The sequence below is a fragment of the Heterocephalus glaber genome, unplaced genomic scaffold (assembly GCF_053883595.1).
Source record: "Heterocephalus glaber isolate CG9 unplaced genomic scaffold, H.glaber_assembly_v1.0 deba00001757, whole genome shotgun sequence".
NCBI lineage: Eukaryota > Metazoa > Chordata > Mammalia > Rodentia > Bathyergidae > Heterocephalus > Heterocephalus glaber.
In genome coordinates, this window is record NW_028258454.1 from 2,192,682 (window position 1) to 2,206,734 (window position 14,053).

A 14,053-nucleotide genomic window follows, 5' to 3' on the forward strand; every position below is an offset into this window, starting at 1 on the left:
ATTCGACAAGAAAATTCACAAATATTGTGTCTTCCAGAAAACATAAAGTCAGTTCACATATTTATTTCCAGCACAACACATTAGTAAGTAATCACAAACAGTGTGCAACCTGTTAAGGATGAAAGGCTGCTTTTGCAGGCCTTAGCAACAATCTCTGGTATCCATCTGTCTAACAGGAATTCCAGGTTACAGAGTCAGCAACCACTGCTTAGTACAGGTCCTGTTTTTATTTTTATTTTATATATTTTTTTCAAGACAAAGCTTTGCTATGTCACCAGGCTGGCTTGAACTCATTATGTAGCCCAGGCTGGCCTTGAACTCATGGCAATCCTCCTGCCTCAGCCTTCCAAGTGCTGGGATTACAGGCAGGAGCCACCATGCCCAGCCCAGCCTTCTGCTTGTATAAAGAAAGCTTTATTGGAACACAACTATCCTCACTTGTTTACTTATTTATTTATAAGTGCTTCTACCCTACAACAGCAGAGTTGAGTAGTTATAGCAGAGACCATATAGCCTGCATGCATGAAATATTTACTCCCTGGCTTTTAAGAAAAAGAAGATTCTGTGAAGTAGGTTTTACAAGGACAGTGTTCGAAGAAAAATGCTACCTGCTTTTTTAGTCAGCTTCCGGGAGAGGGAGCAGATGAAAGTGCCTCTAGTTTTTACAAGCCAAGTCCTGGGAGTCCATTAACTGACAATGGGGAGGAAAAGGCAACTGCAGGAACCCCAAGCAATATAAACAGAAAAGGGCCAAGTGGGAGTATTAGCAAATGAAATTGGAGGCATAGTATGTTTAATCTACACTGGTCACAGGCAAAAACAATGAAGGCAACTTTAGGTGTCTCAGGGCCAAGTCTGAGAAGGTTCCAGTTGGGAGTAGGATGAGAAAAAAAATAAATGCTCAGATTGCAATTTATTCTATCACAAGATTCATGGAAAATCAAAACTAGAGTAAGAACAGCATAAGCACAGGATGAGGTCCAGTGAGCTCATCTTGCTGGGGACTTCTCACACTCGCTGGCAGATGCCACAGTGTGGGCACAAGGTGAAGGCAGCTCAGGGGACAAGGCCCTGATTGGCACAGAGGGTGAGTTGTGCCCGCAGGGCACCACCAGGGCCTGGAAACAACCATACCACCGTGCGTCTGCCGCTCAGAAAGATGAATCAACACATGCCATGTCTGAATTCTTCTCTGAAATTTCCCCGTGTGTAGCCAGTTGGGGTCTTCGGCAGGCCAGGCATTTCAGGCAAGCATGTTGGGGGTGCAGCAGGCACCCATCTTTTGCTCCCAGGTTCTGCTTCGTTAATACAGCTACTGCTCTTCTCAGGTCCCCACACTTCCTTCTTACCCGGAGACCCAAATGGTCTAAACTCTCAACTGCAAAACAAACAGGGGCCTCACTCACTTCCTCGCCTCTTTTTTCAACTAATAATTACTGCAGGCAAATCCCAGCCAAACACTTGACGTAAGGCCCTTTAATTATTTAAAAACAATACTCGTAGCTATTCCTACCACTTTTCCTGTGCTTAGCAGTCGCTACTGTGCTCTTAGTCTGAGCAAAATAAATCAACACACATGTCTGAAGAGTGTGTGTGCTTTCCACAAAAAAAGGTTAGAAAATACACACAGGCTTCAACTTGACATGTCACCCAGGCCTCTTCAGTCCCGTGTCACATCTGCCTGGCACTGTTCCCTTTAGCTCTTTGGAAAAGTGCTTATCTACCATTTCTAAAGATTTCACTTTTTAATGTTATACCTTCCTTTCCTCAAACCTATTTATATAAGACTAAATCAAACTGTGCCAAGGCATCACTTTTTCATTTGATTCCAAGCCTACATAATGATTTCCCATTTGAAACAACAATTATTTTATCAGAAGAAACAGCTGCAAACACAGCAATTCCAATGAACCGCCATTAACAGAATGCTCCCTGCTGTCCAGCCAGATGTTTAGCTCTAAATACTGAGCTGTTTATAGCACTGGGATCAGGGAGATGAGCAGCACGGGGCACTGCCCTGAGGTGGTCCCAGCCCCTCTGCCCAGTGCTCCAGCACTGGGGACAGACGTCTTTGTCACTCCCTACCTTTGCCCCTCTTCTCCCTGGACCTCCTGCCCCGACTTCCTCAGTAAATTCTCTGAAGCCAGTGCCATCAGTTGAGATCTACTATCCATATCTATCATTCCAAAAAATTCTAGTGTTTAAAAAGTTTTACAGGATTAAAATTAGTAGTACATAAACTTTCACAGCTCTATTAGTCACCGTTCTATCACTAGGATACAGTATGTGGCATATTTAAAGGAAGAGAGGTTGATTTTGGCCCAGAGTTTCAGAGATTTCAGTCCATGGTTGGCTGGCTCCAAGGAAGAAACATGGCAGAGAAAAACTATTCACCTCATAGTGGCCAGAAGCAGAGACAATGGAAGCAGAGCCAGGGCAGCGGGGTGGGGGTGGGGGGGTCTTCCAGGTCATGGCTCCAGTGACACATTTCCTCCAACCAGCCCACCTCCTAACAGCACACTCAGCTATGAACTCACGTGTGGGATTATCATGATCCTGTCACCTTCTCAAAGCCCCACCTCTGAACACATAAGACTTTTAGAGGGACATTTTAGATGTAAACCATAACAATGTCTTCTTTCCCCGTCCCCATGAGTAACTCAGTAAAGTTTGGGAACTGTCATACTCTTAAGTATTTTTCCACTTGTCTTTCTCATGGGGCTTATGAGAAAGATGGGGAATGTGATAGGAAGTCTAGAACAGACAGATGGTGGTGGCAGTTTTTGGTTAGGAGTGGTACTTTTCAACTTTTCTGTTGCTAGTACAAGGTCCCTGACACCCAAAACTTAAAGGAAGGGAGTTTAAATTAGCTCACAGTTTCAGAGGATTCAGTCCATGTTCAGCTGGCTCCAAGGCAGAACTATCATGATGGAAGGGCATAGTGGAGCAAAGCTTCTCAGCTCATAGCGGCCAGAAAGTAGATCAGGGGAGCAGCACCGGAGAGGAAGAGGCCAGGAACCAGATATAGATCCCAAGGTTACATTTCCGTGACCCACCCAGATATATCCAAGAAGTGTGCTTTACTAATCCTGTTGGCAGCTCCCAAGCCGATCAAGTCGACAATTAAGCTTATCTATCACAGAGGAAAGTAATGAAAACTGAAAAACAAGCCAAGAAATTTAAGCACACAGGCGAAGTTTTTAATTAGGAGGGAAGGGAGAAGGGGAAGGGACTTCAGCTTGAGAAGAATAAGCACTGAAGGGGACAGAGTACTATCAAAGAAAATGAGGCTGGCTTGTTAACAAAAGAAAGGGCCAGCTTCTATAGGGCTGCTGGAGTGGACTAGGGTCTGTTTCATCACTATCTCAATTCTGGGTCTGTGAAGTAGTCCTTAAACTTGAGGAGGAATCTGGTTCTCATGAGATGGTTGCTCCCGCATAACAGGGACAGCTTCATTTCCTACCATGGGGTAATTTTGCCCACTTAGGGAGTGATTTCATCCTGGGGTTTTCTGTCTTTCAGGCTCTCCTGTTCTTGGAACCCATGGTGGCTGCAGATTTAGGGCAATGACTGGAGACTTCTTGGCACTGTTGGGTGTCCCTACAAATCTTAAAAGCACCTTAGTTACTCTTATCTTGGTACCCTCCCGAGGAGGAATGAGACAGGTTAAGCAGATTTAGGGCTAACGAACTTTATTTTAGCAGTTTTGAGGCAGGCACTCCTTACGTGATTAATTAACATGCCTGTGTGCAGACCTGCATGGGAACGTGAGCCAAGGTTTACGAGGCAGATATGAAACGCAGACAGAGATGCCAAGCTTTAGTCTGCTTTTAGGTGGCCAGTGTGCACCTGCAAGCCCAGGTGAAGAGTCTGCTCTTCTTAGCAAAAGCAACTTTGAAGTCCCTGCCTGTTTCATGGGGACAAGGACTTTTGGGAAGCAACTGCTTCGTGTAAAAAGTGTTGAGAATGGCAGAGGCGTGGGCAGGGGGTTGTTCAATACATTAGCAATGCCTGCTAAAAATTGTGAGACTAATGATTATAAAATAACAGGTAAATGTTTTGAATTGGGGGAATGAGGAAGAAGAGATGAGCAGGAGGTGAGAAGTTGAATGTTCTCATCTTTCAAAGCAGGCAGTCACCAAGGAAAAACACCACACAATTAAAGCATGTAATGTGTTTTTAAAGACCATAGGGAATCCAGACTTTTAATATTTTAACATATTTGAAGTTCTTTAGAAAACACTAAATTTGTTGTTGGGAAATATTTATTTAAAGTCCCCAAATTTGTTCAGTTCTTCTGCAATTTCCCTTTCTTCAATTCAAGCAAGTTTAATTTTAATGTTTGTGTAAATACCATGACCCCGCCCTGGTAGAAATATCCAATGTTGCTATCATGATTCTTTCTATGTTAATATTTGTTTATTCCATGGCAGTTTTATGAAGATAATAATAGTAAAGCCTTACTTTTTACAGAGAACCTGTCAACCAAAGATAGGTTTTGTAGATACCCATTTAAACAGTGCCATGATCTGTTACTGAGAACCCCAGGAAGAAGTTTGATCCTGGGACCTCCAGCAGAGTAGATTTAATAATCTGCAGCTCCTAAAGTTTAACTAACAAAGAGAAAACTGATGGCAAAATAAGAAAGGTATTTATCTTGATTTGGCCAAATTGAGAAGACAGCTGAACCAGATAAAAGTCTTCCTTATTTGTGCAACAGCCCCAGGGTCCTACAGGGAAAGGACAAAAGTATGGAGCCACAAGGTATGTATGTGCCTAGCAGCATTGATCAGGAGAGGTATTCTAGATGTATGGTGCAGTTCTGCTTCCACCAATTCACTGAGCTTGGGTGACAGTTTCCATTCCCAGCATAAGACTGAACTGGGAAGGAAAAAGCAACTTAAAGATAAGAGTTTAGAAGGACTGGGTGCTTTAAATCCTCTAATTTTAAAAGAGCCTCTGTTACATGATGAAGATACTGTAGATCATTACTTGTCTAGAATCTAGTGTGAGAGACTTAGATTGCAGCAATATTCATTGTGTCTAAGGAAAAGACTTGGAGAGGGGACTGACTTTGTTCAGTGAAAAGAGAACTAGAATGTTGGGGGATTTCAAAACTGCCATGAAAATCACCCCAATAATCAAATAGAGAAGTTATAAATAACATGGCCGAGTGTGGTGGTGCATGCTTATAATCCCAGCACTCAGGAGGTTCAGGCAGGAGGATTGTTGTGAGTTTGAGGTCTTCCCAGAGTACATAGTGAGACCCTGTCTCAAAAAAACAGAAAAAATGTTATAAAAAACTAGTAGAATTAAATATCTAAGTAGAAATATGTATACAAGTAACCATTCTTGAGCCTCAGGGCTTTATTCTATAAAATATGAATAATTATTCTTTCTGGATTAAGAAACATCAGAAGGTTAGAGTGCTTCGTATTAAAATTCAGGTTCTCAAGACAGGGTTGTTATTATTCAGGAACAGGGTGTAATTAGTCACAGTCACTTAGAAATTGTTATCACACATGTAGCTCAGACTCTTCTGTATTCCATGAGTTAACATTTTATACGTTCAATATATTATTTTCAAAACACAATGTAAATGTACCTAAAAGGAAATATAAATAAAGATTTCAGAAACCTTCAGTTTTTCTTTTTTTTTTTTTCTTTTTGGTAGAACTGGGGATTCACTCAAGGCCTTGCGCATGATAGCCAAGCACTCTATAACTGAGCAAGACCGGCAGGCCTAAGTTTACTGCATATCTTCATCTATTCTCTTACTTTTCTTTCTTTTACTCACTGGAAAAAAAAAACTTTCACTTACTTTTCCTTGTAGATTCATTTATTAGTCTTTTTCAACCACTATCTTCTTTCTCTTGTAAGTAAATATGAAATTTCCCTCCTGATTTTCTTCTAAATATTCATCTCTGCTGAAACCTCACTGAAATGACACTTCACTAGATTAAATGGAACCTCTCTGTGACACATTCACTGGAACAGAAGGTCCCTGGGAAACCACTTACCCCATACTCTGGATAAAAACTCACCTCTCATGTGGGCTCCCACTGTGCATTCCTCCTTCAACTCCAAGCCTAGGACCACTGCCCTCTTTCAGTGAACCACTGCATTTCTTTCAATTTACTCTCCCCTTTTTCCAGCTTCTGTGCTTTCTTTTCATAGCTACAAGATTAATTTTTTTTCAAAGCTAATCTGGGATTTTTACAGCCCTGCTTTTAAACCTTTGAATATCTCCCCATTGTCTACAGGGTAGAGTCTAAACAATTGGCACAGTGGGTCCCTTGTGATCTGACACCTATCTACTCTTTCAAGTCTTGTTTTTCTTGAAATAATTCTTTCATCCCCTGAACTAAGCAATTTCAGTCCGCCAAAAACACTTGGGAACCTTACAAATAATAGACCCATGTCTTTGCTCACATTTTCACATATATTCCTTTCAAAGGAACATATGAAAGGTACTTAATCTCACCAAAAGTCAGAAGAGTAGATAGAAATTTATATAATATGTTTTGCACTGACTGGTGATCAAAATGTTAATTGAGTTACAATATTCTCACCTCTTAGCAGTAAAGGGAAATGGAACTTTTGTACTGAATTGTTGAGAGTACATATTGCTACATGAGTGGTGGAAGCCCATTTGACCGTATTTGTCATGATTTTGCATTAAGTAATCTACTTGGGTATTTAGTATACAGAAATATACATACACATAAAGATGTTCAGAGGTATTCATTTCAGTTTTTATAATCATGAACAGTTGGGGGAAATTCTAAATTTCTATCCATAGGAGATTGGTTAAAATATGGTAATTTCAAATTTTGGATTTTGTTATAGGAGTACTGGATTGTAACAATATCCACAATGAACTGTTAGGTGAAAAACCAAACTGAGAATATTTATTTGTATGTAATTACATATGGATATGTGTATATACATTATACCTGCAGACGAATGTCTCTATATAAGTAGTTGTACAGAAAAAGTTCTAGAAATACACATACAAAGTGTTGAAAACACTATGACTAAGTAGAAGGAATAATGGGAGCAGGGTAAAGAGAGACTTCCACTGCTTCCATTTTTTAATATTTCATTATTTTAAAAAATTGAGATGCATTCATACATAAATGACTAAGAAAATGTATATACCATTTTTTAAAGTTTTGATTAAAGGCTAGCCATACAAAGAAGGAGGAGGGTATCATAGACAGAGGAAACAATGAAGACAGGGCAACAACAGGATAAATCTCCATCATTTCCTCCTTTCCTCTCCACATTTATCCATTCTTCCTTTTACCACTCTTTTGTGCTCCACCAATGCTTATTGTATTTCTAACATAGAAGCTGTAACAACTAATGGCACTATTTGTTTTCAAATATGTCTCCTTCATCCAAAATGTAAGCTACTTAAAGGCAGAGATCTTATGCTATTTGCTTTTATAACTCTAGCTCCTATGTGGGCATTATTGTTTAGATCTAAAATGTCTAATGTGTTTGAAGGATTATTGGCTTATGGGACACTAGAGCTGATTGATGTCAAGAGGTGAGGCTGGAGCATGACTTGGAAAGGCATATTCTTCTCTCTGCCTCCTTCTTTCTCTTTGCTTCCTAATTGCCGTGGGATGAGCACCTTTTCCTCTGCCATGCCTCTCTGCCATGTATTTCTGTCTTGGAGCCAGCCAACCATGGACAGAAACAATGAGCCAAAATAAACCTCTCCTCCTATACTTTCTGGGTGTTAGATATTTTGTCCCAACAACAGGAGAGTGGCTAAGACAGTGGGCATCCAGGTGAAGAGCAAATTAATTAATGGATAGATGGATGAAAGCAGTCTCATTAGGAATTGCCGTTGTAAAAGAAGAAAATAATTCCAATATAAGTCATTTTCCTTCTTGAATTGAAGTAATGATAAATAGCAGTTTTCAACAATGTGGGAGGCAAAAATGATTCTGCGCTGACTCCAGCCTAAAGCTCTAGAATAGCTAATCACACAAACTCAAAAGTAGCAACTTGCTAATGAAGACTCAAATATGATATTAAATCTAAGTACTGGCCCACTTACTGGAAAGTATAGATTTGTGAATTACAATTTTAATGTGCTTTTTATGCATCATTTATCGCTGCTCTCACAATTGTATTATACATAGAACTTCCTCTAAACCGCACTTTCATGTTTCCAAAGCTATTCTGAAATTGCAGTAAAAAGCTTTCACATTAAATATCTGGAATTTTATTTTCTGAAAGCATTTTTGGCCCACTTAATTATTAAACCAATGGAGGTACTTACCATTTGGCTTTTCGTTGTAATCTTGGTAATTATTGCTCTGAAGTTTTCCTCCCAGGCACATGGCTTGAGCTGTTTTTATTATTCCATTTTCTAATAACCCTTGAGGTAATTCACAAATGATTTACATCTAGAAATTCTTTAGGTACTCTTTGACAAATGTTAGTTTCCTAATCCTTAAGCCTCAAGGAAACCACCTCAGAAAGACCTTACCTGACTTATATGCTCTCTGCTCTTCCAGGCCTCTTTAAAAGCTGTGTCACCATAGTGGGGTAAGTATATTTTATATAATGTTGAGTGAAGACATAGACACAGGACTTGCATGTTAAGAAAGGAGAAAATAAGCGAAGTACGATAACGCATGCCTATAATCCCAGAACTTAGGAGAACAAGGCAGGAGGATCACAAGTTTGACCCTAGCTTGGGGAGCTTAATGAGACCCTCTTTTAAAATAAAAAATAAAAAGGGCTAGGGATGTAGCTAACTATAAAAGCCCTGGGTTCATTCCCCAGTATTGCCAAAAAGAAGAAGAAGGAGAAGAAGAAGGAGGAGGAGGAGGAGGAGGAGGAGGAAGAAGAAGAAGAAGAAGAAGAGGAGGAGGAGGAGGAGGAAGAGAAAGAAGAAGAAAATATAGAACATATTCACCTCTCCTCTAATTGTGAGACCTTCACAGTATAAGAAGATGAAATTTTAAGAAATGATATAGCTGAGATGATCCACTGCATTTTGATTGTTGCCATTTATAGGGTGAATGTGAAACTAGGTAGGTAGTGGCCTGCCTCTCAACTCGGTGTTCTCTCTAGGTATAGTCAGACAATGGGAGGCTGGATTCAAATACCATTTATATTTACCACATAATTCCTTCTATTTTTTTTTCTTTGTAAAGTGACTTTTGAAACATGTCCCTCTCTGGTCAGATCCAGGGCAGGTAGCAAGGTGGAGTGGGGTAGTAGCAGGTGGTCAGCTCCAGAAGCAGAACCCAGAAAGCTTAGAGCTCAACTATATTGCAGTGTTTACACCACAGAGGAGTGAGCTTTTGGCAACACTGCACTGTTCAAATCCTCCTCCTACGAAGGTCTAGTCCAATTATAACTTGTCATCTTTACTTCTTTGATACCCAACAGTGCTGCCCAGAGCCTTTGCTGTCATCAGGACCTGTTCCATAACCTGCTAGGCCCTGGGTAAAATAAAAACACAGGGCCTCTTGTTAAAAAATTGTTAAGACTTTGAAGACAATGGCAGCATTAAATCAAAGTTTAGGACTCTGCACAACTGCACAAGTCACACACCCCAGAAGCTGGTCCTGTTTGGAAGAATGAGACTGTTCTATGTGCAATTTCCATATGATAGCAAATTGCAACATGTGACTATTGAGCATTTGCAATATGGCTTGTAATTGTGAAATTGAATTTTATTTTACTTTAAATAAAATAGCTACATTTGAATGGTGACTACCATATTCAAACAGTACAACACTACATAGATTATTCGGCCTGATTAACTTTGGGCATTTTCCCCAATCTTGCTATTATCAGATTTTGTCATCTGCAAAATGCGTATAATGATATTACATACATTCCAGGGTTATTTTGAGAATTAAATTAGTTAACTTATTTGAATTCCTACAACGTGCCTTGTTGCTGTATTGGAGATCTGGAATGTTCCCCGAAAGACTCTTGTGTTCAGTGGTGGAACTTTTGGATGGTGATTGGATTATGGGGGTGCTCTATTTATCAGTGGATTAATCCATTGAAAAATCCATAGGTAAATGTGCTGTTGGGAGGTGGGGACTGGATAGAAAAAGCAATCACTGGGGATGTGACCTGGAAAACTGCATCTCCCTCCTCAGCTCCTCTCTCTGCTTCCTGGTCACCATGATGTAAGCAACTTTTCTCCACCAGACACATCCACCATGCCCTTCTCCTTGCCTTGGAGCCTGACCACTATGGACTGAATTCTCTAAAAACTGTGAGCCGAATTAAACCTCTGTTTCTTTAAGTTTTGGGTGCCAGGTATTGTCTCTCAGAGAGGAAAAAGTGACTAAGACACTAGGCTGTAGTAGTTGTTACTTTTTAATGCTTCTATTATGATAAATATACCCCATTTTTTTACATATCCATTCTCCTGGGATAAGCCCAGACAATGATGGTAATTTTATCCTTGTCAAAAGCTGGTTCATCTAAGTGGAGTTCTCCTGGAGATTTTGAGGAAGGATTTTGGAATCCTAGTAACCATAAATAATTTAAATGATACAAAATTGGATAAAGTAAGAAATAAAAATGCCTGCAAGATGACACACAACATTTTCCCTTTTCATGCATGTAGGGTTTGCCAGATAAAATATAAGATGCTCCATTAAATTTGAATTTCAGATAAACGAGGAATAATTTCTTAGTATAAGTATGCCCCAAATATTGAGTGGAACATACTTATACTAAACAATTATTTGTTAATGAAATAAGTATATGGTCATTTCTCTGAACTGAGCCAGACTGGCCTGACTGATGACCCATGTAAGATTTGATACGGAGATTATCATTCCATTTTCCCTTATGTAATGTTGTACCAAGAACAGGGAGCACTTCGCATGTCTGAGCTTCACATAGTGTGCCTCTCAAATTGATGTTGGAGAACTATGCAAGTAGCCCAGTGATAGAGCACCTACCTAGCATGTGCACCCTAGCACCATGATAAATAGTGCTTAATCAGATGTCCCAAAGATTTGATACAGTGTATTGGTTAGGATAGCCTCTAGAATCAGACTAAAGTATTGATCAATAGAAGCAGACATTCTAGACTGGAGTCCTAATTCTGTTATCAGCTGTGTGACCTTAGGTGAGATATTTAACCTTTCATGATTCATTTCTTCATCTGTATAAATGAGTTATATTTGTATCTCTATAAATGAGTTAACATTCTCAAAGTTTTTAGAACAGTGTCTGGCACATAGTTAGTGCTCCATAAATGTTAGCTCTTACTATTATCTCTGCTCCTGCTCTCATTGTTTCTGTGATCTTGAACTATCTCTCTATGACTCAGAGATTTAAGACATCAGGTATGGGTAAGGAAAATGTCACTAGAAGGAACACTGGGTGTGAGACACAACTAAACTATTAAGTTATGCGTCTGTTTAGAGATGAACTTATTTGGAGGTACTTGAGAGATTAGATTTAAAATATTTTGAAACTGTAGAATCTAAAGAATTGCAGCTGAAAATTGGACTGGTCATATGTTATTGGCAGGCAGCTTTGCAATTGATCTCATCTTGGGAGTTTTCATTGGAATCTGCTTTTCCACCCAGAAAATGGGCATGTTTGTGATCAAAGTTATTACACAGATGGAAGATTAACCTTTAGTGATAGAAGGAGTTATGCAAATAAATGTATTTAAGGAATGGTGTTTATATGGTTTATTTTTATTGCTAAAAGAAGAGCGCTACAAGTCGTTAACCTTGGGAAAAAAATCAGATGTCAGGATTCAGAGATGATTGTGTAATCAGTAATTTGGAGAGGTTGCAGGCTTTTGTTTGGTTTTTCAGAAGCTCAAATTCAAAGGCTAGAAATTCTGCTTCTATTTGCTTTTCATGGCACTTGGATCATTTTGTGCAGAGGTTCAATTTGTTGCTAAAGAAACTCATTGCTAATTTGAATAATTATACACTGAACTGTAGGGTAGGACTGAAATTGGGGTTGAGAGGGCTGGAAACAGAGCAAACTCCTTCCTGCCATAAGAATTACAGATTCTTATGCAACACACATGGCAGTACAAAACAGCATTTCCAATGGATTAAATTTGTTTTGAAGGAAATAGGCAAAAAACAAAATGAAAAAACCACTTTCACTCAAGAGAGAGAAGCAAATTAAAACCACACCAAGACACCACTTGATTTTTTTTTTTTAATCAGTTTTTGAACTCTGCAAGTTCAAAAATACATTATGTCGGCAAGACTATGGGAAACAAGCCTTCACATAATGTCGATGAGAGTATGATTTGGCACAAAATCTGGAGAAAAATTCAGTAAAATCTATCAAAATTACATTAAAAGGACATATGACTTTTGGCTCAGTAATCCTGCTTAACGGGGCTTTGTCCTATAAAAATGCTTGTAGTCACTAAATGATATGTACAAAGATTTTTTTAAAAAATTGAAATAGGGCTGGGGATTTAGCTCAGTGGTTCTGGCACCTGCTTCGCAAGCATGAGGACCTGAGTTCAATCCCCAGTACCAAACAAACAAACAAACAAACAAAAACCCCTGAAATATACTTCACATGCTATATTCATTTTAAAGTGTGCAGTTCAGTGATTTCTAGCATATTCACAAGACTATGTGATCATCACCACTAATTCCTGAACATTTTCATCATTCCTTCCATTCCCGATACCTTGCAACCACTAATCTACTTTGTATTTCTTTGGCTTGGCCTATTCTGGACATTTCATACAAATGGAAATATATAATATGTGGCCTTTCTGGATGGCTTATTTTACTCAGTACAATGATTTCAAGGCTCAGTCATGTTATAGATTGGGGATTTTTTGTTTTTTTGGTACCGGGGATCGAACTCAGAACCTTGCACTTAGGAGGCAGGCGCCGGAACCACTGAGCTAAATCCCCAGCCTTCATGTTACAGATTGTGTCAAGACTCTAGAGTTGCACGGAAGACGCCAAATCACCCCGCTGCAGACAGGCAGGTCTGTGCACGCCCTACCGAGGTCCCCAGTCATGCGGAATACGCCCAATCAGCCTGCTGCACACAGGAAGGTCTGTGCACGCCTTACCGAGATCCTGAGTCACGCAGAAGACACCGAATCACCCCGCTGTAGACAGGCGGCCACCTGGTTCCACACTACAAAGATGCAGAGGACACCAGACCACCAGACAAAGGTACTGAGTCCCGCTGTTCCCGGCCCAGAGGTAGGGGCTTCTGAGCCACCATCCCACTGCTCCTGGTCCAGAGGAAGGGGCTTCCTGGTCACCATCCCTCCCGCTGCTCCCAGCCCAGAGGAAAGGGCTTTTGGGTCACCTTCTGTCCCACTGCTCCTGGCCCAGAGGAAGGGGCTTCCAGGCCACCATCCCTCCCACCACTCCCAGCCCAGAGAGAGGGGCTTCTGAGCCACCATCCCACTGCTCCTGGTCCAGAGGAAGGGGTTTCCTGGCCATCATCCCTCCCGCTGCTCCCAGCCCACAGGAAAGGGCTTTTGGGTCACCATCCCTACTGCTGCTCCTGGCCCCTGTCCCACATCACCCAGCTCAGAGGAGGTAATCCCTGCAGGTGCTAACAGCCCCCCCCCCCCCCCGTCAAAATGAGAAAACACGTAAATAAGTCTCAAGACCAGACTTCCAGATCACCTACAGCAACCCCAAAGGGAAATGAGATGGAACACTCTGATACTCAACCACCTGGACCCACTGAACTGGCAACAAAAGGGGATCTGGAAAAAATGAAATCAGAAACAATTTCTCAGATAACAGGAGAAATTGTGCCCCTAGTACAAGACATGATTAATAAATCTAGAGAGGACCTCAGGAACATGATGGAATCCCAACATAGGAAACAAATGGAATCCATAAAACAGATGCAAATAGATTTCCAGGACATGAAAAACTCCATTGAAAGTCTATGCAGCAGAATGAGCCAATGTGAGGACGGAATTTCAGATAGAGAAGATAAGATTGCAATTAGTGACCAGGAAAAGAAAAATTGCTTCAAAATTATAAGGGAACATGAGAAATCAATCCAGCAGCTGCTAGAT